Source organism: Pleurodeles waltl, chromosome 7, assembly GCF_031143425.1.
Source record: "Pleurodeles waltl isolate 20211129_DDA chromosome 7, aPleWal1.hap1.20221129, whole genome shotgun sequence".
Classification (NCBI taxonomy): Eukaryota; Metazoa; Chordata; class Amphibia; order Caudata; family Salamandridae; genus Pleurodeles; species Pleurodeles waltl.
Window position 1 is genome coordinate 906,248,415 of NC_090446.1, and position 24,594 is coordinate 906,273,008.

Below are 24,594 nucleotides of genomic sequence, written 5' to 3' on the forward strand. Positions count from 1 at the left end.
ACCCCATCCGCAGCATGTCCACGTCACCCACACCCAACTACCCTGCATGCACACTATCCCACAAACAGACCTCCATCCTGCCCCCTGTGCACAGTCACCTACCCCTGCATGGAATTCCAGTGGCACTACAGCACCCACAATGCACCTCCGCCCCACACATAAAATGCAAAGAATGTACACAAAGGGACCTTGCATGCCACAACGGGGGAATATAAGCACAAAATAGGGCAAAGCAGTGCATCAATTTCCCAAAAAGTACCTGACACCCACATGTCCATTCTCCCCCCACAGGCACTACCACCCATGCCCCAGGACGGAAACACCAAGGAGTGCCAGCGCCCCACGCGAAGACAGAGGCCCCACTCAGGAGAGTGCTGAGGAATGTATGGAATTTGAGGAATACTCAGGCCCATCACACAGTCCTGGACTGTCACCCTCCAGCAGCCCCACCCAGGATACCACTGACACCCCTACCACTCAGCCACCATCATCAGTCTTGGCCCCACACCAGTGTCTCCCAGCCACAGACTGGCGGACCACATGTACAAAGGCCAGACTCTCCACCCACCAACAGGCAGGATGATGAAGGGCGGAGTGCAAGTGGGAATGCCAGACCTGTGCAGGGGACACAGGCACTGGGGGCTAGGGCCAGTGGGAGGACATCAGTGGCCCAGGGGGGGTGGCCCACGGATGGATGCACCAGCCCAGGAGGTGATTTCTGAGGTCCTAGGCGCATACCCCCAGACCCAGGACAGGATGGGCCAAAACCTGGCCACCTTGGAGCAGAATCAGAGGCTGCAGGTAGCACACCACCAGGAGGCCATGGAGCAATGGAAACAGCTCAATGCCACAATTGCCACCATTGCAGGGGTGCTGCAGCACCAGTACCACAGCCAGTCTGAGTCCTCCACCCACCTGCAAGTCCACACCACAAGCATGATACTGTCCTGCCCTCTACATCTGCAGCAGCTACTGGACTGGTGGCACTGGCAGGAGACACACAGGAAACCAGCACCCCTACCCCTGTGGCAAAGCTCCGGCCATGCAAACGTGCCCTCAGACCCAGGCATGCCACTGAAACACCAGCCAAAACCAAGCCCACCACTAGGTAGTGACGGTGCCCTGAACCGACTCCCTTGTGTGCCACTGTGCTCCCTTGTTGACCTGTCACTGCCATCACAACATCTACCAATGGCCACATGGAACTAAAGCTTGTGCTACCAACACCGGAGCAGATGTTCCTGTGCTTGTTCATACAACATGTGCCCACTCCCTTTCACTGTCCCAACACTTATGTATATTTTGCAAACTCAATAAATACATCTGTGCACTTTAATCGTATGTCCATCGTCATAATTATTTAAGATTTGAGAGGGTGTATGCATTAGCCAGTAAATTTCATAATCTTGCTTTTTTTGCAAGAAGGGATCCAATGTACTGGACTGTCTGTAGTATGTCACACTGTACATACTATTGGGTTACCTGGCACATGCCACTGCAGACAACAGTGTCACTGACTATAGATAGACACCGCATTACCAATTACATTAGTCAGATCAAAATATACAGTGGAAACATCAGCATCATTGAACAGTACCTTATAGTCACTGGAAGTATAGGCGGATCAGCTGGTTCCTGGAGGTTACATCTTCCCCCTCTTCTTCCTCACCATCACTCAGATCCCCTCTCTGAGGTTGGTGGGCTGGTTGGACAGCACCCTTCTCTTCTAGAAGGGGGATAGCTTCCCTCACAGCCAAGTTGTGCAGCATGCAGCATGCCACCACAATCTTACACACCTTGTCAGGGACATAGCACAGGGATCCCCCAGAGAGATGGAGGTAACGGAATCTAGCCTTCAGGAGCCTATAGTGTGCTCTATCACCCTCCTAGTACGTCCATGGGCCTCATTATAATTCCTCTCTGCATCTGTCCTGGGATTCCTCACAGGTGTCAGGAGCCATTGCAAGTTGGAGCACCCGTAATCACCTGCAAAAGTGGGCAAAACAGGACCTTAAGAAACTGACTTTACATGCACATTGGCTGGCTGTCAGCTATGTACAGATCCAGTGTCTTACACACTCACCTATGAGCGATCCTCTGACCCATTGTAGTTGTCTTATTATGTGTGGTACACTGCTGTTTCTCAGGACAAAAGAATCATAGACTGAGCCAGGGAACCTGGCATTGAAATGTGATATGTACTAGTCAGCAGTACACACCAATTGTATATTCATGGAGAGAAAGTTCTTCCGATTCCTGTACACCTGTTCATTCACTCTTGGGGGTATGAGTGCAATGTGTGTACCATCAATGGCACCAATCACATGTGGGATGTTGGCAAAGGCATAAAATCCTGATTTGATGGCAGGAAGTTCAGCCCTTTGGGGAAACTGGACATATGTTTGCAGGTGTTGGACAAATGCATCCAGGAATGTTGACAGAGTGGGGTTGAACATTGGCTGTGAGACCTCTGCACCCATGCCCACTGTCACCTGAAATTAGCCTGTAGCCAAAAAATGGAGTACAGATATCACTTGCACAGTTGTAGAGATGGCATGCTGATTCCGATTAGACAGTTTCAGTAAAGGATCCAACAATACACAGAGGTCATGGATTGTGGCTTTATTAAGTCTGTAGGAGACAATGATGTCACATTGCTCCATAGTTTCCAAGTCAACCAGGAGTCTGTATTCCGATGGGGCCCTTCCTCGCCACATGGGTCTGTAGCTATGGGGGAGGAAAGACACATTTTGAGTGTGAACATGCACGTGCATCATCTGATGTCACTGTATCCCTGACAGTGAGACACATAGGTAATACACACATATGCAAATTCTGAAGTAGACCATCAGGCATATTTGTGCTGAGTGAAATCTGTCATAATGGCACCCCAGTAAGGACACAATTCCAAAGATAGGTGCATTTCAGGATCCTAGACTAATGTCAACAGGCGACTAAGGTCATAGATTTAGAGGCCCTGGATGAGGCCCCTGGCCAGGCTATGGTGACGGGGTGGTAGCAAAATGGCAGCCTCCTTCCATCCAGGTATCAGAGAGTGTAAGTGACTTCATTCCGCTGGCGTTAGTCGTCATGGTGGAAGGTAGTGTTCACCGCCGTGCACCCGATCATTGGATTCCATGACTGTCAATGGGGAACCTGGGCCAATCATGATCGTTGCCAGCGGTGACAGAGCACACTGCTGTGGTACCAATGCCATTTCGTCAGACCCTTGACACTTGACTCCTGATTACTGTGCAGGCTAGTACTCCACTGCGTCTGCTGCTGTGTCCTGACTCTGGTCCCTGAGATGGGGCAGGTCACAGGGGAATGGGCCCCGGCCTTCACCTCGGAGGAGCTGGAGAAGCTGGTGGACAGGGACCTACCCCTGTATGCCAAGCTACATGGGTGACCAAAGGTGAGCTGTGTGACTGCTCACCTGTAGCGTGTCTAGCAGTGTATGTCGTGGAAAATGTCCATATGTATGTCTCAATGGGCCATGTCAGGTTTAACGGGCATGGCATTTGTTAATGGGACACCCACACTGACGTTTGTTTCTTTACTCTGTGTGTCCCATGCAGATCAGTGCCCATCAGAAGAGGGGACTGTGGCAAGCCATCGCCAAGGAAGTGCAGACCCTGGGGGTCTACAACTGGTGGAGCACCCACTGCAGGAAGCGGTGGGAGGACCTGAGGTGCAGGGCCAGGAAGACTGGAGAGGCACAGCTGGGGAGGCCCTCCCAACGAGGAAGGGGTGCCCGTCGGACCCTGACCCCCCTAATGGCCCGCATTCTGGCGGTGGCCAATCCAGAATTGGATGGGCGCTTGAAGGCAGCACAGCAGTCACAAGGGAGTGAGTACATACACTGTTGTGATACTGCTGAGATGGATGTATGTTGGTGCTGTGGTATGTCTGCATTCTAATGCCAGGAACATGGACATGTGTGTTCCTGCAGTACTACCTCCTCAAAGTCCCTGGAATGGTGTGAGGACTAGTTTGAGCAGTCACCTTAGGCAGGTCCATGTTGTTTCTGTGAGTAATGTGGTCTGTTCTAGGGTAATGGCCACCAGTCAGGGGCTCAGTCATGACTAATCTTGTAGGTGCTGCGTGTAGGTGTGCGAGCTGGGTGGGAGTGTGTGGAGGCCAGCGACGTACACATATTCAGTTTTTGACCAAGCTGTCCCTTTGTTTTGTCTCTCCACCCCTGTGCTCTTGTGTCCTTTGTGTACATCAGCATCATCTGGCGAGGGAGCAGTGGCACCGGCAAGTGGGGATGCAGCAGCCCACGGTTCCAAGGAAGCAGAGTCGATCGACGTCAAGGGGACCAGTGAGTTAGAGGGTGAGGGGAGTACCACGGGGGAGGCAACTACCACTGGAGGTAGTGACTCCGATACCTCCTCCGATGGCAGCTCCCTGGTGGTGGCGGTCCCGACTGGGCCCACCTATTCTTTGCCATCTTCCACCACCCCCCATACCATCACCGCCCTTCTAGTTGCTCCCCACAGAGTTGCCCGTGCCCGCTCACCCAGAAGGGTGGGTGTCTCCTTCGCCCAAGGCACCTCATCCCCTGCCCCAGTCAGCCCTGCTGCCCTCACGGAGGAGGCTATTGACCTCCTGAGAACCATCTCTGTAGGGCAGACAACCATTGTGAATGCCATCCAGGGGCTAGCATCGCAGATGCAGCAATGTAATGCCGACTTGGAAGGCATTCACGGTGCCATGTCTGGCCTACAGAGATATTTTCAGGCTCTGGCCTCCTCTTTGATAGCAGCCAGTGTCCCTGGTCTTTCCGTCCCACCTCCCACCATCTTTACCCCTTCCTGCACCCCACTCCCTTCACCCATCCCAAGCACACGTACAGACAGCCATGCACACAGATCAACACACCTAGAAGCACACAGAGAAACACAAGCACCACACTTCCCACCACAAGCATGCACACTCCACACATACCAATGCACACACAACAACATCCACTTCCCCCAGTGTGTCAACCGCCCCGGCCACCCTGTCTGTCACCTCACCATGCACTCCCACACTCATTGCACCCTCAGTCACTGCTGCTGCCCCCATTCATGCACTCACAACATCTGACAAACATCTGACAACCAGACAGGCACCCCAGACACCACACCTGCTCTCACCACGAGTACATTTACAGACATTTGCAGCACATTGACTTGATGTTTTTTGCTCTTTGAGAAGAACTTAGGTTTCTTTGTTTTACCAACCCCAATTGCATTGCTAATTTTTGCCACCTCCCCTAAACAGGTCAAGTAGTAATTCCGCCAATCAATTTGGAACCACTGAACTCTTCTGTGACCTGACCAGTCTAGTTGTCCAATCCAGCTTTCTTCGAAATAGTTTAATAAATCTCCCGACTTTTCTTCATATTCTGAAGTTTTTTAGCTTGTTTTTGCTGATGGGATGAACATTACTTACATGTCTTTTTCAATTTTTATTTTTTTATTTTAATTAAGGATGGCAGGCATTTCTCCAGTAATGTGCATAAGGGGTTTTGGGACACTTCTCTTAGAACTGCACCAGAGGACTTATTGGAGGTGCTTGGAAGTGTTTTTATTTGTTGAATATTTTCACTAACCAGCACACGAGGACTAAGTTTAATTTTTGGAAAATATGTCTTGATCCTTAAGTAATTAATGCTTACCTTATTATTATCTCTTGCCTGTTATTTCCACGTTCCCCTGTGAATCAATTTTTTTCAGTTATCTCTAAAGTTGTATTGCTGAATTCCTTTTTAAACATGTCAAAATATATAAATAATTTCTAAAACAAGGTGAAGTTTAAATTACAAATGTTGTTCCATGCTGTATTTTTTTAGTGCTCATGTAAACATTTAGGTTTAGTTAGTTGTCATTTATAAAAATGTTTCCTGCAAAATAAGTATGCTAATTTATTAACTATTAAATGTACAAAAACAAGTTAGGTTTTGTCATAGTGTTAGGTCTCAGGTTTCCTTAATTATTATGGTATATTGAACTTGTATGTATTGTACGTATTGTGGAGATTATTTTTTCAGAAACTTGATCATTAGGCTATACAATACACTTTGCCCTATATGATTTTCCCGCATTAGTAAAGGAAAATAATTGTTCAATTAATTGTATATAGTGTCTCCGGCTCAACACTATCATTGCATATTGTTTATTATTTGCAGTGTTTCCTTTATCTGAACTTGTGCTTACCAGATATGTCTGATAGATGGCAATGTCTCCTCTGTAACCTTGACTCATCAGTCCCTCGTGCTGTTACCTCAAAGGTCACCTGATGATTGACAAGAAAATGGTGATGACTTTCTTATGTATGCTTTATCATGTGTAACTATTTCTACTTTTAAAATATGATTTAGATTTTACTTGTTTTATTCTGTAAATATAGATCTGTAACATATTTTTACTGATAGCTGATTAAAATATATGTTTTGACCTTCATCTGTATGATTACGTAAGTGCTATTTTTGTTGTGGATGGTTGAATTATATGGTTGAAATGAATAGTTGGTGTTTTTTTTAATATTTTTATTATACATTTATTTTAAATGTATGCTTTTATTCACAAATTACTTCATAATTGTATATGAATTGTAAAACATACATTGTAAAGCCATATTTTGTGGTAAATTTCACAGTGGTACATTGCAATGTGTTATAAAGGCATGCATGGCAAATATAGATTATAAAGTAGCACAATGTAATGTCCTGAGATGTATCGACTGGCGTTCGCCTCAAACACCTCCATCTTGCCCTCAGAATCCATTAACCTTCTCTCAAATACTGTTATATTTCCCCCACTCTCAGCAGGTCCTTAAACACTTACGAACAGCTTTCTGAGGTTGCTGGTGGTGTGCCCTCAAATACCTCCAGCATGTACTTGGGGCCCTTTGTTGTGTTCAGGGTTGTTTGGCACGAGGCAACATTACCGCGTGCCGAACCTATGTAGTGTGCTGCCAGCTGTCGCGTTCTCCCGTGCTCTTGAGCGCGAGAGAGACGGTTGGGAAAGCTGCGAGGCCAGAGGACGTGACAGCAGCGGTCTGTGATTTTAAGGAAATAAATTTATGTGAATCTTCACATTGTCTCCTACCTTCATTACAACATCGATTTGGCGACGAGGGAGCCATTGGACCGCCGCTAAGCACCCACGCATTAGTGTTCAGTTTTTTTTTCTCCAGGAAGCATAAGGTATTTTGGAGGCAGGCTGGAGGAGGATCGTGTGACTACTTGGCAGAAGATAATTAGAATGGGACTCTGCAGTTACTTTGGTTGGCAATTTTGAGCACCATTTTGAAGGTAGTTGTTGTCAATGCTACACTGGGGCACAGTATTGAGAATAACAGCGAAAAATACCATTACATTGGACATTTTTGTCTTAAACGCTACATTGTATCTTTGTAGCAGGGACTACTGGGAAAGATATGGCTATATTGCTTCAAAGTGCTATAGTTTTTTGGTGTTTTTATTGATACAATTTTCATCTGAACACGTCCTGGTCAGTTCTGTTTTTTTGCTGCCTCTTGATTTGCGATATGCAGTCTGTTAATCCTCCACCACCCTTTTTGGAAACTCCTGGTGCTCCTCCCATCCCTTGGAGACAATGGTTTGACGGTTTCGAGACGTACCTAGGAGCTATTGGAGCCTCACGTTTTCGCCCTGAAAGGAAGAAGTGCCTTCTTTTACATTCTTTAGGATATGAAGGTAGAGAGATTTTCAAACACTTACCGGACCTGCCGCAAACTGATGAGGAGCTTGATGAATATGATATATCCACCAAGAAGTTGTCCACAAGGTTTGATGTACTCCCAAGTTTGGTGGTTTTGCGGCACAAATTCTTCAAGCGTCAGCAGTCTCAAAGTGAGGATGTTGACGCATATGTCAGTGCGCTGAGACAATTGGCCTCGAAGTGTGAATTTAGAGATTTCCAAGACCAGTTAATTAGGGACCAGTTCATCGGTCACTGCTCAAATAAGCACATTCAACAGAAGCTACTTACCATGGGCAATCCTACCTTGGAAGATGTCATTAAAACAGCTAAGAGCGTTGAACTAGCGCAGATATCTCTAAAGAAACTCTCAATAAGTACTGGAGTGAAGGATTCTGATCAAATGCATGTGAATGTCGTTACTAAAATGAGTGCGGTAAAGAAAGGCGTCTAGAGAAAATATGACAATCCATTCTTCAGGTCGTCTAACATATGTATTAGATGTGGGAACATGCCTCACTTTAAGGATGGCAAAAGCTGTCCAGCAAAGAATGCTGTATGTAGGAAGTGTAGTAAAGTAGGTCACTTTGCTAAAGTCTGTCAATCCATGTGCAATAAGCAAGATAGGGTGTCCACAGTGGTAGAGGAAGAGGGGGAAAATGAAGAGGATTCTTTTGTTAAAGCCTATCAAGATATGATTGTGGTGGTCACTGAAAAGGTTTGTGGAGTCAAAGATCAAAATCAATGTGTAGATCCTCTTGTAGATATTCGGGTTGGTGATAAGTGGCTTCGGTTGTTGGTGGATTCTGGGGCACGTATTACTATGATTACATCGGATCTCTTCCACAATGTGTGGGGTGACAGGAAGTTATTGCCTCCCGACAGATCACCTGTGTCTTATGAGGGCAGGAAAATTGAACTGGAAGGCTACATAGAAGATAGTCTTGAGTTCAAGGATCGAAAGATTTTTGGTAAAATGTATGTGGCATATAAAGGCTTGAACATTTTAGGATGGTACCACCAAGGGCTGTTTGGCATGGTGTTGAAACCTGGTGCTAAAGAACAAGTACTGGTTGTAGGGAACTCAGAATCAAAGGCACCATTTGAAGAGGAGTTTCCTAGCATTTTTGCACAGGGTTTGGGAAAGATTGCGGGTTTCAAGCACAAAATTAAGGTAAAGGATCGGGCTATCCCAGTGAGACATAAGGTCAGGTCCGTACCATTTAGTCTAAGAGACGATCTTAAAGCTGAATTGCACAAACTACAAAATAATGGTGTTATTGAGCCTATAGAGTCCAGTTTGTGGCTTTCTCCATTGGTGGTTGCCCGGAAACAAAATGGGGACCTACGTTTGTGTGTGGACCTGAGGAGTCTCAATAAGGAGATATGGGTAGACTCGTATCCTTTACCTAAGATTAGCGACCTGCTCGATGAGCTCAGAGGCTCTATGTGGTTTTCAAAAATTGATCTGGCATCAGCATATCACCAAGTGGTGTTGGATGAGGATTTGCGCCATTACACAGCTTTCAATTCCCCGTTTGGCACTTTCCAGTTTTGCAGGATGCCATTTGGGTTGGCCTCTGCTGCCTCAGCGTTTCAACGTATCATGCACAAAATGTTGGGGGAAGTACAGGGCATTCTGGTTTTCCAAGATGATGTCTTGATTCATACTCGGGATTTGGAAGGTCATCACGAGAAAATCAGATCTGTCTTTAAAATTTTTCAGTCATATGGCGTTTGTGTAAGGAAAGAAAAATGTGAATTTTACAAGAAAGAGATAGAATTTTTGGGTCATTGTGTGCCTGGGGATGGTATTGCACCGCGGCCCGGGTTGGTAAAAGCGATTGTGGAATCGCCTAATCCCAAGGACAAAGACGAGTTGCGATCATTTGTAGCCATGTGTGAATACTATTCTAGGTTCATTTCCAATTATGCTAGCAAAATGAAGATTTTGTCAAACTTGCTCAAGAACAAAGTACCGTTCATATGGGACAGTGAGTGTCAATCTACATTTGAAAGGGTCAAGCAGGAGTTGGTCGATGCAAGGCCGTTGAGTCCGTATGACCCCAGCCAATTGTGCACCATAACTGTTGATGCTAGTAGGTATGGTTTGGGTGCTGTGCGGTCTCAAGGTATGGGGAAGGATGAGAAGGTTATTAGTTATGCCTCTAGAGTATTACGTGAGTCAGAACTCAATTACTCTGTGATTGAGAAAGAGCTGCTAGCATGCTATTGGGCTAGTGAGAAATTTAGAAGCTATATATGTGGGAGAAAATTTGTTGTTCAAACTGATCATAAACCATTGGTGTACACTTTAAATGGTGACAAGATCAATTATACTACCCCTCGCATAGCACGCCTCACCACAAAACTGTTACAGTATGATTTTCATGTCTGATACATTCCAGGAAAAGATAATTTCACAGCTGACTTTTTATCTTGTTTACCGGTTTGTGATGAAAGTACTGTTGATGTGGAGGATGATGTGGAGGATTGTTTTATAGCGGCTGTGGATGCTGATGAATCCAAAGTGTGCACGGAAACGGTATGGAAGATGGCTGAAAGCAATGACGAGGTGCTATCCAGGGTTTAGCAGTATACAGTATAGTCAATGGTTGGCCTAAGGAAAGGAATTTGATTTCAGAGGTCCAACCGTATGCCAAGGTGTGTGATGAGTTATCAATTGAGGATGGCATTGTGTTAAGGAACGATAAGTGTACACCTCCGTGCGAAGTTAGACAAAAATTGGTGGACCATGCACATGATGGGCACCTTGGTAGCACCATGACAAAAAGACGGATCAGGGCGCTCTATTGGTGGCCTTCTATGGATAAAGATGTAGAAAGGGCAGTTCATGGATGTGTTGTGTGCAATTGTGCCGAAAAAGGGTTGAAGATTGTTAAGCCACCATTACAACCCATACCTTTACCAGATAAGGCTTGGTGTAAAGTAGGTGTTGATATGGTTGGGCCTTTCAATTTTCTCCCTAGTCACATGCATTATGCCTTTGTACTTATGGATTACTTTAGTAAGTGGCCAGAAGTGCGGTTTTTCGCTAAGCCTTCGGCAAGTTCTGCCATTCAGTTCCTCAAAGAGATCTTTTGGAGGGAGGGTTTTCCAGAATATTTAGTCTCAGATAATGGTGTACAGTTTGAGAGCAATGAGATGGAAACCTTTCTAAGAGAGTCTGGTGTGAAAAATTTTAAGAGTTCTCTGTACCATCCTCAAACGAATGGTTTAGTCGAAAGAATGAACAGAGTGGTTGTGGAATGCATAAAGTGGGCCAAAGCAAGTAGATTGGATGTGGAAGAAGCTGTGAATTCGATGTTGTGTTTTTATCGTACCACACCACATTCAGTGACAAAAATCTCCCCATTTGAACTTTTGAAAGGTAGGCGTAGTACGTCAGAACTTTTCTCGGCTTGGTTAGCCAGGATCGTGTCAGGTAAATTTCCGGATGCAGTGGACAAGGATATAGTTAGGGATGAGGTAAAGAAATATCAGGATAGGATGAAAGCTAGGTATGACCAGAAAAATTCTACAAAAGAATGCTCTATTCAACCAGGTGATGTTGTGCGCATTAAGCTACAGACCTTTGTGAGGAAAGGGGATGCTTGTTATGGTAGTCCAGTTACTGTGAGGAAAGTGTGTGGTAATGCTATTATGGTTGATGGTGGTCAGTGGTGGAATGTGAGTAAAGCTGTGAAGGTGAATGACGACAGTGACTGTGGTATGAGACGGGGTAGTAGAGCGGTAGCTGAGGGCATGGTTCAGGAACGATCAGAGCCAAACACTAAGTTGGGAGTTCCCCAAACACTTAGAAGATCTGTTCGAGTGAGATGGGTGCCGCTCAAACTTAGGGAATCTCATGGTTGTCAGCAGGAAATCTACTTGTTGTTATTGTTACATTCGCCAATATTGTTTAGTGGTTTATTGTTATGTTGTTTATCTTTTAGGTTGGGGTGTGTAGATAAAAAAAAAAATTAAAAAAAATAAAGGGAGATATTATGTTGTGTTCAGCGTTGTTTGGCACGCGGCAAAATTACCGCGTGCCGAACCTATGTAGTGTGCTGCCAGCTGTCGCGTTCTCCCGTGCTCTTGAGCGCGAGAGAGACGGTTGGGAAAGCTGCGAGGCCGGAGGACGTGACAGCGGCGGTCTGTGATTTTAAGGAAATAAATGTATGTGAATCTTCACATCGTCTCCTACCTTCATTACAACACCCTTGTCACCTCAATGGGTCCTTTCAAACTTTTAGTAGGACCTTAGAGACCAGCCTGAATTCAGGAGCAACCCCCAGCAGTCACTCAAAATATCCTTGATGCACTCTCAGAGACCCTGCCAGCTCTTAGAACTCATATCTGGACACATTCAGCTGGCCTTCAGAGTGTATCATCCACCCTTCAAACATCCCTATTAGTCCCAAAACACAGTGTCAGCCAACTCGCATACACCTTTAATGATTCAGCCCTCAACTGGCACAAATGTCTTGCTCTTTGGTGGTTGTTGAAGCAACCTCTCACTCCACCCCACCTAGCTACTGCACTCCCATTCTGCTCAATTTACAGTACAGCAGTTTCCAGTGCCATTCAATGACTCTGTTGGCATCCCTTTTGCCTGGGATGAACATTTATACCATGGCGGTCCTGGACAGAAACATTTTTTAAAATATTTTCCAAGCACTGGAAGAAACCACCAAGTTCATCGGGGCCAATGGATATATTTGTCATGGATATGGACACTCACTTTAGGAGTATAGCACCAGGACACTGGCACTGCAAATTTGACACCACATTTTTGTCACTGAATCACCCCCTGCCAAGCATATAGGGGTGTTTTAGGCATAAATGTCCAGCACCACGGCAGGCATCAGCCCACCTATCAACATCATGGCAGAATCACTGCATCCACTACAATTGGTAGTTTGGAAGCCAGCTCACTAAAGTTAAAATGTAAGACCTTTAATTATTTTCTTTTTGTTAATATTCACATGCCAGGGCATTTACAGAGACTATTGTCTGCAAGCATCTTCTTCTAGGGTGGTTCCTGTGGGAACTTGAGCTGTCCAAGGCCAAAATAATCCAATATGAGGAATATAGGTCCTTGCCAACACCTCACATTCTTCGTAAGGCAAAGGTCAGATCAAGCATGTCTCCACTCCAGCCCACTATCCACGCTTCTCATATTGAGGGGGAAATGTCACCTTCTTGAGATGACACTACAGTAGCTGGTGTGTTACCAGCCCAGAAACAACAATGATGATGTAAGGTGCCTTCTCCTAAACTAGAGAACCCAATGTTGAATCAGCCTTCTTTCACTGCAGTGAGGTCCCTGATAATTGTCAACTATGGTAGTTCCTTGAGAATATCCTACAAAAGCTCTTGAATAGGAAAATAATCCCTATGCCATCACAGACTATATGAAGTAAGGCTTCAGCCTCATACCATCACCATGCCAACCATTGAACTTGTGTATGTGGCACAGCACAACTTCCCTGGTAAGTAGAACAGACTTTGGGAACACACATTTCACACACCAGATTTGTGTGTGTAGCCGACGCTGTATTTTGATCTGCTGACTATCTCAACAGAATCCAGGACTAGGTATTCTGATAAAATTGTTTTGTTAATTTTACTAACAGTGCAGTAACTTCTGTACTACACTGTTCCTGCCATATGAGGGTGGTTTTGCAAAGACCTGAAGGTGCTTCTCACAGACATTTACATCCTCAAAATCATTTGCCAAGTCACCTTCATTTTCTATGGGAGGATTTTGGGACTTATCTGTCTGTTCTCGAAAGAACTATTATGGACCATACCAAAATTTACAATGGGCTCCGTGCCAGCCCATTGGTTACCATTAGTTGGCTTTCCTTGTGCTTTCATCTACTGCTTCCTTTTCAATGGATTTTCTTTCTCTTTTTGCATTTGTCGACTGACCATAGATGTTTAACCATTCTTTTGATTAGACTACTTAGATCCTTCCACTGCTCAAATTCAGGAAACTCCTTGAGAGTCTAAGTACCAGATTACGAGTTGAGGTGTTATTTATCGCCTCTGATAAGTAATGATACCACGGGGTACAGGTGTGATAATTAACAACTATTATGGGTTTATGGGGAATAACATACAGATTTTGGTGTTTAATGCACCAAAATCAGCATGATAAAGTAATGATCATACCTTTTCTCTGTTAACTTTTGGCAGGTTTGACCTGTCTAAATTGTACAACTGTTGGGTCATTTAACGTATCAGATAATTATCGAATGTGTTAAATAAAACTAAACTTGTAATTCCATCCTGTGCACGATTATAGGTTTACGCACGTAATGGAATTTAATGTTTCACTCATATTTAGGCCCTATGGGGGTTATTACAACTTTGGAGGAGGTGTTAATCTGTCCCAAAAGTGATGGTAAAGTGACGGATATACCACCAGCTGTATTACGAGTTCCATAGGATATAATGGACTCGTAATACGGCTGGTGGTATATCCGTCACATTACCGTCACTTTTGGGACAGATTAACACCTACTCCAAAGTTGTAATAACCCCCTATGTGTTTTCATTGTGTGTTCTTTCCCATCAAATGCTCCCTTACATGTGTTGTTTGGCAACCTACCCTCCAGCTCATCCATTGCTTCCTCCACCCATCCTGGTCTTTTTGTTATGTATTTTTTCTCTTTCCATCTCAAGCGCCTCCATTGCTCGGCTGCCCAGGAACATCTTTAGGAACAGCTTTGAATTTATGATTCAATCTCTGTCACCCCCTTCCCATTTCTCATATATGACGTCCCACCGTGATCTAAAATTAACTTTTTCAATGATGTTACATGAAACATAAACAAAACATTTCTCTGCACAATGTCTGTAGTAAACTCTCACACATCACCCACATTGAATAAATGAAAGGAAAACGGTATTTAAAACAATCCGTTTAAGAACTATTCAAGGTCATTAGGACAAGACTTCGCGGAACAGAGCTGGCTTTATCAGGGGCATCCCTGAAAGGTTAAGGCCCTGGGCCAGAGCACAGTTTGCTCATGCAATAAAACATCTTTGCTGCTGCCCAATTCCGATTGTTCCCCCTACTTTGACTTCTCCCCTCAAATGCTCATCTGTAACTCCCATTGCTTTCCTCACAAAGATTTCCTTAAAAAAAAAAAGGGTGGATTTTACATTTTTGGAGGGCCTAGCAGCACCCATTTGCTGCTAGAACACTTCTTTTTCAAATCTCCTTTGGCACACATTATGATGTTTTTTTCCCACTCCAAGATTGGCATCTACCATCTTTGTATGGTATATAAAAAAATGATCAAATTGGTGGCCACATCATGTCATGTGTGCATATACATTATCACGCTGGGCCACCATCACATCATGATGCATGCACGCATACATGTAATTGTGCTTTGTAGGTCTCCCCTGCTAGACAGCGGATGCTGTTTCCTGAGAGACATACTGTGGGCTTTATAGGATTATACTTAGGGTTGGAGTCCTCCCATTACTTACCACTGGTTGATGTTTCTGTCACTCTTAGCCTGCTTCTTATGTATGTCCCAGCTTGTCAATCTTGTAGTGTTTGTCCCTCCCATTGATTCTCTCTCCACTCCACACCCTCCGCGTTGCTTCTGCTCTCCTACAGCTCACCCTTATTGCTTTTGCTGGTTCCCCGTGTTACTTCCACCTTACCATGTTACTTCCCTACCTGCTTTTAATTTTTTTTTTTTTAATTTAAAAAACTATAAAAATGCTTTTACACATTTTTCTCAGTTTTAGCTACTGAGCCAACTTAGATTGGTAACTAAACGGAAAAAAAACTTGGCTCATTTTGTAGACGGACGTGTCATGCACCTACAAAATGATGCGAGCAGCCTTGTCAGATGCTTTTTTTACTCATTAATAATGCTGCACAGATCAAAGAGTCTAAGGGCCTGAAATATGAAAAGTTAGTGCCACCTTTATGTCATTTTTTGATGCAAAAGTGGCGCAAACTTACGAAATATAGTTTATATTATATATAGGCCCTCAATGGCTAAAAAACATTCCTAAAACAATTGCTAAAATCATTGATATATTGCAGCATAGCTAAAACCATGGTTAAATACATTGACAGTCAAAACGTCCCAAATCTATTGACGTTGTCAATACTTTGACATTTTTATTTTTGCTAATGCTGCACCGCATTGGTGAAAAACATTTCTTTTTGGCGATACTACTCCTCCAAAATGAACTGGCAAGCCAATAGGTCGAAAAGGTGAGACCTAGTGACTTTGCCATTGCTTATTTCCATGGGCCCGCTACCTTTGGTACAGCAGGTACAGTGGCACCTGTGCCCAGAACCATGGGGGAGCAATGAGCCATGATAATTGCCCTATTTTACTACATCAACAGCTGTTAAAGGGTCCATTTTCCTTGCTTGCAACAAGGCCCATGGCATCCTTGCTACGCTACTGCTCTATTTGTTGATGCTATTCATCCAAAAAGCATTGGCAAGCCAATAGTTCAAAAAGGTAAGACCTGTTTAGTTTGTCAATGCTTGTTTTCAGGGGTGCAGCTAACACTGGTGTAGCAGGTGAAGTGGCACCGGGGTCCAAAACCATGATGGGCCCAATGAGCCACTATAATTGCTGTATTTCACTATCTCAGCAGCAGTCAACGAGGCCATTTTTATTTTTCACTGCTTGCACTAGGGCCTGTAGCGTCACGCGTGTCAGCTTACGCGCGGCTACTAAATAAAACACACCGAGGCGTGTGTGCTTTACGCTCGTTTATTCTCCACGACACTCCGCTCCCTAACTAACTTTCCCGCTCTTCCCTCTTCCCTTTATGCCCTCCCCCTCCCGCCAAATGGTGCAAACCACCTTGCACCTGTTTAGGAGGGGTCGGGCTCCAGATCCCCCTCTCCTGTTTCCTTTCTTTGGTGTTGACCACTCCGTTGTCAACACTACATCCCTTCCCAACGGGGGACGGGAGGAGATTCAAAACATCAAACAAACTAAACGTGGTTAGCTGGAACAGCTCAATGTTTACACCAAAGGATAAACGCGTGAAGCTCAGGTTAGAGCAGCACGATGGAGTAATCAGTTGCATGCAAAGTCCGCATACCGACGTGAAGGCCCAGGGTTGTGCCGTAGCGAGTACCTCTCTGTGCCCGACCGCCCTGATGTTTGTGTTCCTCCTCTGTTTGGTCCAGACGTTTCTGCCTCTGTCGCCTGTGCTTGTCTTCTTTCTGTTGGTGGTCGGTTTCCTGGTTGCTCTTGATCGAGTCCCGGTTCATCTAGTGTGACACCCCAGTCATTTGGTTCTGTGTCTGACTCCACTCTTGTCTCCGGGTAGTTCCTGCCTTCTCTGCTGGGTGTTTGTGGGATTAGCCGCTTGAAGAAAGCTACATTCCTGGTTACTTTTTCTTGGCCCCTCTGGGCCATCACCATCGTGCCTTTTATAGTGATCACAGTCCATGGTTTGACTTCGAACGGTAGTCGGAATTTGCTACCTGGGTGGCGGTCTTTCACCAACACTGTGTCTCCCACTTGCATCGTTGTCTGCTTGGCCCCTCGTTTCCGGGAGGCGTACTTGTTTGCGGCACTCCGTCTGGTTGCTGATTTGCTTGGTGGCTGTGCGCTTACTGCCCAGGAGGGGTGGTGTGGGATGGCGTCTACTATTGTTCTGCCGAAACAGAGTCGGCTGGGCGTGTCTCCTGTGGTAGCATGTGGTGTTACTCTGTACTCCCTTAGGAACACATAGATTGCTCTCTCTATGTCTCTGGCTTCTGCCACTGCTATTCGGATAACTTTATTGAGTGTTCTCACGAACTTCTCCACCTCACCGTTTGCTTGTGGCCACCGTGGGGTAATGCGTCTGTGTTTTGTGTTTGTTGACTCCAGGAACTGTTCCCACTCGCGGCTATTGAACGGGGGTCCATTGTCTGTGCGGATTTCGCCGAAAAACCCGTGAGTGGCCATGAGCTTCTCCACTTTGGGAATGACTGCTTGTGCTGATGTTGACTTTACTACTTCAACCTCTGGATACCGTGAGAAGTCGTCTATCATAATGAGCATGTGCGACCCGTCTGGTAGGTGGCCAAAATCGGCACTCACTCTTTGCCATGGCGCCGTCGGATCTTGTTCAGTTATGATGGGTGCAGGGGGATCAGGGTTGCCACTGGCTTGGCAGGCCATGCACCTTTGGATTGTGTCTTCCACTAGTCTGTCCAGGCCTGGAAACCAGACTTTGTTCCTGATGCGGGTTTTAGATTTGACAACCCCTTGGTGCGCTTCGTGTGCTAAAGAGACTACTCTGCCGGTGAGGCTGGTTGGTATAACTAGACGGAGTCCCCGAAGTAGGCATCCTTCTTTGCTTACTGACAGTTCGTGGCACACGTTGAACAGTGCGTGCAGGCAAGCTTGAGCTTGCTGCGTGAGGAATGAGTCTGGCCTTTGGAGGGGTCTCCATTCTCCTGTGCGGGTTGCCGCTATGGCTAGTTGCAGACACTCGTCCTGTTTGGTTGCCTCCACTACCTCCTGGAGTGGTATGGGTGCCGGCCGTGCTCTTTCAACTATCAGCCTCACATATTCTTCTGTGTCTTTGGCTTCCTCGATTTCTTTCGGCGTGGCTGGGCGTGCGTGCCTGGATAGGAAATCTGCTGGGTTCTTTGTGCCTGGCTGATATGTGAGCGTGAAGCCATATTCCTGTAGTTGCAGGATCCACTTTTCAATTCGTGGGGGTGGTTTGGATGATGACCCTTTGAACAACGGAAGTAGTGGTTTGTGGTCTGTCACTACTGAGAATGAATTTCCATAAAGGTACAGGTGGAAATGTCGGCATCCCCAGTGGATGGCGATTGCTTCTCTTTGGATTTGGGAGTACCTTTGTTATGTGGGCGTGAGCGTACGGCTTGCAAACGCGATAGGGGCCCATTCGCCGCATTCTTGTTTCTGTCCCAACACTGCCCCTAGCCCTGTGGGGCTTGCATCCACTATGAGCTGCGATTGTCGTCGGGGGTCGAAAAATGCTAGGGTGGTGTCGGCAGAGAGTGCATCTTTGGTAGCCTTGAATGCGGTCTCTTGCTTGTTCTCCCATACCCACGGTTGGGCGGATTGTGTGAGCTTTCTAAGGGGCCCCGTGATGTCGGCCAAATTCTTCATGAATCTTCCGCAATATGTGACCATTCCCAGGAAGCTCCTAACCCCTGTGACTGTCGTTGGTGCTGGGGCCTCCTGGATGTCTTTGACCTTCTGCGGATCCGGTCCGACTCCTTGCTTTGAGAATCGGTAGCCGAAAAAGGAGATTTCTTCCTTGAGGAACTCACATTTGTCTCTGTGGAGCGTCAAACCTTTTGTTTGAAGTCTCGTGAAGACAGTCCACAGTCGTTTCATGTGTATTTCAATAGTCGGGGCATGGACTAAAATGTCGTCGCTGACGCTTAGTACTCCTGGGAGGCCATGTAGAACATCCTTGATTACCTGCTGGAAATTTTTTGCGGCGCTGGATATGCCAAAACTCAGTCTTTTGTAGCGCCATAGGCCGTTGTGTGTGGAGAAAGTGGTGTTGGGCCTCGATTCGGGGTGCAGCATGATCTGGTGGTACCCTGATCGGAGATCCATCTTTGAAAACCAACACGACCCTGTCAATTCGCTCAGGATGTCGTCGATTGTGGGTGTGAGGTGGCGTTCTCTCTTTATTGCGAGGTTCGGTATTCGCATGTCTACACAAATTCTGACCGCGTCGGGTTGTTTGGGCTTTTTTGCGACTACGATCGGGGATACCCACGGTGTGGGTCCTGTGACCCTTTCGATGATCCCTGCTTGTTCCAGCATGTGTAGCTCTTGCTCCACTTTGGGGCGGAGGTGGAAAGCGACTCAGCGGTGTCTAAGCGCTGTTGGGGTGACCGACTCCTCGACGTGGAGCCGTAGGGGGGGCTCTCTGAGGCACCCAATACCGTCAAACAGAGTTTTGAACTCTTATGTGAGCTGGAGTACTGCATGTGCGTGTATGCTGAAAGCAAAATGTACGAGTTCGAGGTCTTGGGCCGTTTGGCAGCCTAGTAGGAACCCTGTCCCGTCCTTCGATACATATATTTTCGTGGGTTTTGTGGTGTCGTCATGGCTGACTTCAGTGGTAAAAGTCCCTGCTATATTTAAGGGTTGACTGTGTCCGAAAGCGAATACTTGGACGTTTGTGGGTCTTAGTGGTGGCCGTGGTTTGGGTAGAGTGTCGTACACATCTGAGGCCATTAAGTTTATTGATGCTCCGTTGTCTACCAATGCTGCTACCTGTGTGCCTTGGATGTTAACATTGCAAGTGGGGAGTCGCCGGCCTTTTATGGTGTGTATAATGTGCACCACGTGAGATTAGTTGTCGGTGTCACTCTCTGAATCAGGGTCCCAGGTGGTGTTTAACGTTTTGACTGTTGTTTTGGGGGCTGCAGTAGACTGTTTTGGAGTTGACCTGCACACTTTCGCGAAGTGGTTCATTTTCCCGCAAGCACTGCACATTTTCCCCCACGCTGGGAAGGTTGTTGGGTGTGGTGCTGGTCCTCCGCACCATTTGCACTTCCTGCAGTTGGGTTTGCCTTTGTATGTTTCGTTGCGTCGCGTGTGCTCTTTTTTTATCGCATTTGCTGTTTCGGCTTTCGGTTGTGCTGTCAAAGGCTGTTCCATATGTGCTGCGCGAGCCCGCGCAAGCTCTTGTGACCGTTCTAACGTCAGTATGTCTTTCATCGTCATATTTGGCTGTTGTAGTATGCGTTCTCTGAGTTTGGAGGATGAGCAGCATTGGATGAACTGTGCTCTGACTTCATCGTCTTCATCGGGCAGTGTGCAGGTGCTTGCTAGCTCTTTGAGTCTGGTGTAGAACACATCCACTGACTCATCGGTTACCTGTCGAGCCTGGCGCAGGAGGAACCTTTCGTAGTCTGCGTTTGCATACGGTTCGAAGTGCGCTGTAATTGCCGCTTTTAGAGTGTCGTATGTGCGAGGTCTGGCTTCGGTGACGGTCTTGAAAATTTGGTGTATGTCTGCTCCCCCTATGTGGAGAAGGAGTGGTCTTTTCCTCTCTGCTTGTATGTCCAGAGCTTCGAAGTACGTTTCTAGGCGCTCCACCCAGACTTTCCATTTAGCTGCTTGGGTGGGGGGAGCCCCTCTGACTTGGAACGGCTCTATGGGTGGTATTCCGGCCATGCTGGCTAGAGGTGTGCTGCGGGGAGTGTTGTGTACTTTCTGTCTCCTCTTCTTGCTTATGCACCAGTGTCCTTTGTGCACCGCCAGTGGAAAACCAGGGAAAGCCAGAGAATGAGAGAGAAGAAAAATATTTGCTCGGATTCTCCTCTTGTTCCTTAATCCTGTCGCAGAAGTTAACGCTGCTAGTTTTTGTTTATGCTTTCCAACGCAGAATGGCGCAGCGGGCGTCTGGGGCTTGGTGTTTCTGACGGGCTTACAGGCCCTTTGGCTGTGACTTGAATTGCAGAGTTACGCAGCGGAGCGCTCGGTCGTTATAAAACGCTCTGGCGTCTCACCTGGTGTGCTCCGGTGGTTAAACTGCTCTCTGGGGCCTGCAGGAGGGCATTCCTGTAGCCGGCACGTGGTCTCTTTTGATAGTAGGCCGCTCCCTCTCTGGTCGGCAGCCCGCGTCGGCGCTGGCTCACAACAGCGCTGTGCTGACACGTCTGTGTCGGCCTTCGAGAGCTCCGCGGATGGCGAGGCTCAGCTGGGTGAGTTGCCTCACTGCGTAGTCGTCGATCGGTACCTCTGGCCGCGGAGTCTGGATGCGGGCCAAAATGCCTTTTTTTTTTCTTGGTCGTGGCACACGGGGATCTCCGGTACCCTCGTCGCCAATTGTAGCGTCGCGCGTGTCAGCTTACGCGCGGCTACTAAATAAAACACACTGAGGCGTGTGTGCTTTACGCTCGTTTATTCTCCACGACACTCCGTTCCCTAACTAACTTTCCCGCTCTTCCCTCTTCCCTTTATGCCCTCCCGCCAAATGGTGCAAACCACCTTGCACCTGTTTAGGAGGGGTCGGGCTCCAGATCCCCCTCTCCTGTTTCCTTTCTTTGGTGTTGACCACTCCGTTGTCAACACTACAGGGCCCATGGAATGGAATCCTTGCTACCACTGTTTGTTTCTCGCCGTTAGAGGCGGGCGAGCCAACAAATTAACAGGGAGAGCTGAGCCAGGCCTGAGCGGGGGTCTGTCTCAGATCTTGAAGCATGTGCACGAGCTGAGCCCAACATGTTTGCTGTGTAAATCATACAACAAACATCAAGTAAAATATGATGAAGTCGCTGAAATCAAAAATGAAATCCCCGAAATAAAACAGTTGCCTGGGATCACGTAAGTTAAGCAGTGAAGCCGAGATTTATTCTGGGTTTTTGGTTTACCTATTGTTCAAATCAGCCAGTAAACTGGATACCGATTTGTCATTCCTTATGTTAGTGCTTCAATTTAACCTCTTTGTGCATTTTTCTAATAGCGCAAACTTGACCCGCAGGTGTCGGGCCACTTTACATGAGCATCAGTTACGTTACACCAGGTCACATACATTGCTTAGAGGCATGGGGAAGTCAAGTGATTTTGCCCAGAGTCGAACCTGGTTCTCCAGTTGCAAAGTCGGCATCTCGCGCCAGAAGCCCCAGCCTCACTAGAGGTAAGCTGCCACGTATCAGTCACGCGAAAGCTCGCATCGCCATGGGCTCGAGGTTCCAACCTCAAGCCGAATCGAGTCCGGCTTCAGGTTCGATTCCGGCTGGAGCTTTCAGTGGCTCAGCAAACTCTACCCACTGTTAACGTAAGTGATCACAGTTCGTTTTTCAGATCAGCTGTGCATGCAAAGTTTGGGGAGCAGAGTAGTATTGGATGGAAATCTGGTTTCCCTCTTCCCAAGGACGTTCCAGTGCCTGCGACCTTGACACCAGACAGACAAGATGAACTGAAAGCGAAACAAGTTTCAACTAATGATATGCACAGTGCTGTGATAAGGTTCTTTTCTCCGACTTTTCTGTCGTATTTTATAGCCTATGCCAAGTCTGATGGCTAATTATCGGTGTCATAGTTTGGCCAACTCGGACTATTTAAAAATGGATTTTGACCTCACTTGAAACTTTTTTACGTGCAGTTTGTTAAAAAGACGTAGTAAGACGTGCAATAATTAATAATTATTTGTCAGCCAAACTGATTCTCCTTTTACCAATTAGACTTTAAAAGAATGCAATTTGACGTTCAATTGTTTAATCTATAAAATACATGCTCTCCCTAAACGTTAGGAGTTTATGTGACGAGCTAATACTGTTTAACAAATAGCGCGCTTAAAATGTTGCAGCTGGGATAAAGGGCGCCCTCGGGACATTATGGGACGATGAGCAGCATTGCAGCGGTAATCAGCCAACTTTTCACACTTGATGATAACATAGTGGTAAAGGGACGTGGCCATTTTCACGAGACAGAACAGTAGCACCACCTAGCGTATGCCATGTAATCTGCTAGGTATGAACTACCAACAGCATATCCTTTTGCTATGTGCGGCTAAGAAATGCTTTCCTAAACTCCCCTTTATCATGCCTGCACAGTATTTTTTATTCAGATTGGAGCACAGGAATCTGTCTACAGGAAAGTGTTAATCTGTGCCGAAGTAACGTACCATCAAGTAACACAAATGTGTAATTAAGTAATTTTTATTCTGTGATTAAATAAAATCCCATAGTATACCATCATGTGTTACTTTTAACCCAGGTCCGTAAAAATCTAAACATAATTACGTCATTGTTCGTAATGTTCACACAGAATGTTTAAAATAGCAGAAAATTAAACATGTTTTAAATTAACCCATCCAAATAAAATCAAAACAAAGGTTAATATCCGCGGGGCAAAGGATCAACAAACATGCTAAACTGAGCTACTTAAGGACAAGAATTGTTACCATATAGAAAAGGGAGATATTTCATTGAAACCCAGATGAAAAGATTGAAAACACTGATGTATAATCACAATTAGACAACACACAAACTGGCCACCCTTACACCCAGAATCCGAAAAAAATCAAAGAAAAATGGCCTGACTGAACTTAATCTGAATTAGTTCTGTTAACCATCCATGTCGATATATAACACAGTTAAATATATTCAAAGTTTTAACAAGAAAAAAACAAACTCATGCCAATCTTCCAAATGATTTAGCACTTAAATTATTAGGTTATCTCTTTTTCAGGTCTCAGCTACTAGATAGAGGATGTGCTGTCTGTGTAAGCCATTTTGTGGGCTTACCAAGAGCATACAGGGGATGGGAGCCCACCCATTGCTTGCCATTGGTTGGCTTTCCTGTCACTCTAATTTGTCTGCTTCTTATTCGAGTCCCAGCTTGTCAATTTTGTGTTTGACTCTTCTATGGAGCTGTTTACCATCATCTTTACTTGGCTTACTTCTATACTTCCACTGGTTGCTTTTCAAGCACTTATTTTGTCTTTTCCGTTAAGAACTTCATGAGATTGCACGTTTTCCAGTTTTTTACGTTGTGCGCTTCTCTCCACCTGCTCTCTGTCATTCAGGTGCTTCTCCCCTTCTCCTCTATGTTGTGTTGATCTCATGTAATTTCCTATGCATGGTGTCTTACCCGTTTGTGTCTCGCTCACCCGCTCCGCATTGCTCTCTTGCCCATTGCTGCTCCTCACAACCCACGTCCTCCCACATTGCCTCTTCTCTTGGGACCTTCTCCCCTGCTTGTTCCGCATTGTTCTCTCGCCTCTCGCTTCTACTCCCCTCCCATCGGTGTTGCATCTGCCACCCTCCGGGTAGCTTCCACCCCGTTTCTTCCACCCCCATGTTACTTCCACCCGATGTGTTGCTTTCGCCTTTTGTGTTGTTTTTCCATTCCGCTGGAAAAAAACAACACAA